This window comes from Phaethon lepturus, unplaced genomic scaffold (assembly GCF_000687285.1).
Source record: "Phaethon lepturus isolate BGI_N335 unplaced genomic scaffold, ASM68728v1 scaffold11892, whole genome shotgun sequence".
Taxonomy (NCBI): Eukaryota; Metazoa; Chordata; class Aves; order Phaethontiformes; family Phaethontidae; genus Phaethon; species Phaethon lepturus.
In genome coordinates, this window is record NW_010522608.1 from 42,639 (window position 1) to 48,014 (window position 5,376).

The following is a 5,376-nucleotide window of genomic DNA, read 5'->3' on the forward strand; positions in this document are numbered from 1 at the left end:
GGGAAAACACTCAAGTTTAACTTACTACTGCTGGGCGCTCTGGAGAAAAAAAAAAAAACCCAAACAGTGCAGCAACTGACAGCAGTCACAATCGTCTGAACAAATCACAAAACACTATCTTGACTATTTCACACCACACAGCTACACTCACCAAGAATTGACCTCACTGTTGCTGGATTAAATGGAGTCCACGTGCCTGAAACAGAAAGAATTACTTAGTTCCTCAATACTAAGTAACATTTTAAAGAAAAAATGCAACCAACAAACCAAGAAAAAAATCAGGTAAGAACTTAAACAGTGACTTCAGAGATAGATGACATGGGGCTAGCATATTATAAAATAAGGCTGCTTTGAAGTAATTATGTTCTTGACCATTCAGAGATTACTTCAGAGCAATGCTTTACAGATACTACACAGAAACAAACATTCTTCAGGCTGCACCAAAAAAACCACAAAAAAAACAAAAGCCCAAAGCATTGGAAGAACTAACGTTTTTTTTCATCCCAGGTAGTCATGAGGTATTGGATAAAAGGCAAGATCAAAATTGAAGTCCCCCTTTTTCTACTGATGGGAGCAGAAGAATTTTAACTCAAACAAGGTCTCATACCTATTCCTCAGTAAAAACCCATCTGCTTAGTTCCTATTTTACAGGTGGCCTACTCCAGGACATTTAGTTTCTGACAAGTGAAAAGAAAAGGCTCCTAACATGGCATAACCACACAGTGCAATTTAGAGTTGAGTTTCGTATAAATCCCACCTCCACTCCTAAATCAATGAAGTCTTAGTTTAAATTAGCATTTTCAGACCAAGAAATGTTCCTGCTTAAAAGGGCCTGAGCAGTACTCATCTGAAGAGCTTTGTACTTCTCTGAATATTTAGAGGCTAGTCACTTTGGAGTAGTTTTCACTTGGTTGGGGACATTCCAGAGTGCTAGAAAGCATTAAGTTTTAAATTAAGAGAAAAACTATGCCTCAACTAGAATTTCACCATCACTTCTCTAGAGCCAGTGAAGGAACCAGGAAGACCAAGAAGCATACATTAACTTAACTGTGGTTGAGTGCAGGGACCACAAAAGAACCAGTAAGACTAGGGGTACCGTAGAGGCACCAGCAACGATGCAGTTAGCTGACCACAAATACCTAATAGAAAGGCTGTGTTGGGATTAAGCAGGCTTTGTGAAGGCAGAGCTGCTTTGCTGGACCAAGCTGCAGTGGGGTAAGCAGCACTTATACCAGTGCCGAATTTCTCCCACAGAAGGTAAACTCTATCAGTGCAAGTCTACAGATCCAGCAAAGGGGAAAAACCCTATACTGTAGGCAGGGCATATGACTATTGGCACATAAAGAGAAACAAGCAGAGAAAAAGGAGAGTGAACATGGCTTTGAAAATTCTTAAGCAGTATTTTAGACAGAGAACATCAGTACCTTAGAGTTGTATGTCTCCTGACAAAAATGAAAAATAATGGAATTATTAATAGGGTGCCAGCATTTAACTGAGCAGAATAGAGGAAAAAGGGAAAACTCAGTTTGAAAGTTATTTCATGTTAAAATTTTCAAGCGACTCATAGACACTATATAGTGAAACCAGAGCAGCTCCAGTGCCGAAAAACTGTACTGATTTCAGCCTGTTCCAATAAACAGTGACAGACTCTTCCTTCCTCCTCCCCTGACTCTACTATTAACTTGACATGGCATCACAGACAAAAAAAATCAAGGAGGAAGCATAGGATTTTATTGTGCAAACAACATATGAAGTGGTGATCCGTCCCTCCCAGGTAAGTAGACTGTTATTTGCATAAATGTGACATCTTGAAAAGCTGAATGTCAAAAACACATTGAACTTCAAATTTTAATAAGCACTATGCAGACTTTAAAAAATGTTTTAGAAATAAACACATAACATTCTTTTAGCCCATGTTAGATTGCAGGACAGCTACACACAACCATCCACTAGAGGACATATTTTGAAAAGAATATAGTGAATTGTTAGTGACTTTGATGTACAAGATCTAGAATCTCTCAGAAAGAAGGAAGCTTACAGTTCTGCAAATATTTTGTCTAATAGTGAATTCACTTGGTGGGGATTCTTCATAACTGCAAAGCACTGAAACTGCTACTCTACACTGTAAATGAGGAAAAAAAAGAGTTCAGATAGTCATCACTGCCTATTACCCTTAAATTCAATCAGATGAGAAGATATTTAAAATATATGAAGTTTAAAGCAGCAGGTAAAGCCAGGTTCTCACAGTTATAAACAGCACTGTAATCTTAAATTAAAACAGTGGCTTAATTTAACTTAGCTTTTGCTGAAGTTTTTATTCAAAATAGTATTTTAGTTATGGATCATGTCCGGCAGCTACAATATATTGCTTTTAATTTATCAGATATATTATTAAGCAAATATTCTAACTCCAGCCTAATTACAAGACCACGTTTTTACCAACTAGAGCCATTCAAATTTATTTCAAGCCAGGTAGTTAATGACAAAAAGGAGCCTTTCAATCTGTGTGCACTGCGGCTCGCAACATCAGTTTAAGCCCTTCTCAGTCACAAAGCACAGGAAGGATGAAGGAATTAAACCTTGGAAGAAGGAGAACTTGATATGGACTCAAAGGTGCACAAACAGCTTCAATATGCACATTTTCAGATTTCTCAGTGGGAAAAAAAACAACCACAAACTACAACTCTACCAACACTAGGTCACCACAGGAAAGTAAAAATAGGCTACTGGAAAAGTTTTTATTTTAGTTTTTATTTTGCTTCCATGAGTTATTTGACCATACCCTAGTTATCCTTTAACCATTTATGACAGGGAACTGAACCGACAGACTCCTAGAAGGTTTTAATACTAGATCTAGAGTGCATCTTTCTACTTTATTAGGAAAAAAACCCCAAACATGCCTCATTTGGAAAAAAAAATTAAATTACCATCTTCAACTGCTGCACCACACTGTATGAAAATATTTTATGTGCAGTAAAAAGGCTGGTTGTAAACATCTGATCTTTGTCCAGGTTATACACTGACCCTGGTTAAAAAACAAAGGTTCAGTAGTGATGAGCGAGGAATATATAAGTTTATGTTTTCTATATACGAGTTTATGTTTTCTAGGAAGCAGAGGTGGAAAAAATAAAGGGATGTGCATGCCTTCATTCCCCAGAATACAAATCAGTAATGCTGACAATAGGTACTCAGTTTATAATACATTATTACTAACATGCACCAAACCCAGAAAACTTTCCTTGAAATAAAAACACGCCCCACCCCAAAGTAAAAATGGGCTCAGAAAAAAAAAAAACAAAAAACAAAAACCAAAAAAACAAACCCAAACGAAAACTAAATGAATAAAATAAAATCAGGGGGATTATCTACTTTTTTCCTCCCTTCAGCCTTTTGCTGTGGATTAAATAGTATTAATCAGTGGTAGGAACATCCCCCTCAGCCCAGTCAAAGATATTCTGGAATTAGGTAACCAGTCTAACATGAAATTTAGCATTAGGTTTACAATGAACTACCTCACTGCTCATTTACAGACTTACCATTGGATAATGCCTGCTGAAGTTCATTATCAGATATTATTCCACTCCTGTCCTTATCGACCCTGGGGGGTTGAGGGGAGAGGGAAGAAGAAAAAAAAAAGAAATGGTAAGCTTTAAATGCCTGAAATTAACACGTTCAACTTACAAAAGACTTCAACATTCTTGTTCTTACTCACCAAATAAGATTAATCTTTTCCTGAAAAGTCACTAATTGCATTTTACTTGGTAAACCATTCACAGTTACTGCAAATTAAACGCTTCATTCAAACTGATAAGACATTCTGGGACATGATAAAAGCTACAAAGAAAACTGCAAGACTTGCTTATGAGTGAAGAGACACACATGAGCAATGAAACAGTCTGAGCATAATCCACACAATAGAGTATTTTTATGTATTTATTTATTTTTAAAAGAAGAGCCCACCATGCTGGTTAAATCCACAAAATGCCTATGTCACAATACAGAGCTGTTTGGCACCCCCAGTGCCACTCAGTAAGATGTTGGCAATGTAGAGAAAGCCACTAATGCAACCAGTGCCAAGTACTGAAGGGATCTACAAGGAATCCAACCGCAGGGCCTTGACCCCTTTCAAAAGGGTCCAGGAAGTGAAAAAGCACAGGCAGGTGCCAGCTTCCATTGAGCCTTGTCTATTGCCTCAGAGAATGAAGTTCTGTCACCAAATTAAAAAACTAAGTAATTTCTGCCCAAATAAAGCAGGATCATGCCTTCTTTAGAAGGGTAACTGAAAGTGGTGGTGACTTCCTTCCGGTTTTTAGAAGGACCTTCCCCTTGACACTGACCATTTTTGTTTCCCCTTAGTTACCACCATTCCAAAGCAGAGTCCTGCTCAGTTGATCCCTCTGGAGAAGCTGTTTTTTCTTCCTTTAGTCCTTGTTGTCTTTTTCTAAACCTTTTCAGTTCATTCTACTAAATTCCCTACCCATCTCAAAAATTACATAAACTGCATACAGTATTCAAATTACAAGCATAATTTACATAATTATAATAACAAGATATTCCCCTTTTTTATTCTCTCTTTTTTCAGTATTCCTGATGTTTTTTATCTTTTATGAGCTGCTACTAAGTGTTAAGCTGATATTTCCATGAAAATGTGTTATGACCTACTTATCTTGCTCCTAAGCACCATCAGTCAGCTTAGAGCACATTCATTTTACATACAAAATGATGCAAAGTTAAAATGGGTCTTCCTTATGGACATCAGGTATCTACTCTGGATTTCATCTCACCATAATACAGTGAACATCATCCGGCCATGACAGGGTGATATGACCCAGTCATTCAGGACCGTAAGGTGCTCCTGCAAGTCTTCATCGGCCTCACTTACCCCAGCAATCAGTTAGTGTAACCTGCAAACTTCATCTGACCATCCAGCCTCTTTTCCCCCAGTTAATTGCTCCTGAACATATTGAATTAAGCTCCCAGAACAGCTCCATCTGTCATCATGGCAGATGACCACACGCTCTTCTTTTTAGTCAGCTATTTCTCCACCGAAGGACCCTCCCTTTCGTTCTACATATACTGGATTTCTTCAAAGGCCTTTGATACTTCTGTATGTTGAGCGTCTCTTTCGAAACTATACAGATGATATCAACTGCACCAGTTCCAGCCATATCTGTGCCCAAACCTTATCAAGCATATTCCAAGACCTAGAGAGTAGCCTGCCAGACAGGAATACTTTCAACAAAAGCCATGCAACTCTCCTTACTAGCTACGTTATTTAAAATGGCTTCTATTGGTTTGGCTGGTGCAGAAGTCAAACTGCTGATCTGTTTCTTTCTGGATCCTTTAAAAAGAGAAACAGCATTGTGCATACCTCCT

The 5,376-nt window shown here is 38.0% G+C and overlaps 1 protein-coding gene across 3 annotated transcripts in view; it reads right to left on the reverse strand.

The window, feature by feature from the left end:
- PDCD6 (programmed cell death 6) overlaps window positions 1–3,597 on the reverse strand; it is a 7,505-nt gene extending 3,908 nt beyond the window's left edge. For 2 of the 3 annotated variants that reach the window (XM_010281858.1, XM_010281855.1), the window contains exons 1-2: window positions 3,537–3,597; window positions 152–196 (exon numbers count right to left, since the gene is read on the reverse strand). The gene's annotated coding sequence lies outside the window, so the exon portion shown is untranslated. The remainder of the gene's footprint in view (window positions 1–151; window positions 197–3,536) is intronic. The other variant, XM_010281856.1, reaches the window with a different exon arrangement.
- Between the last annotated feature and the right edge of the window lie 1,779 nt (window positions 3,598–5,376).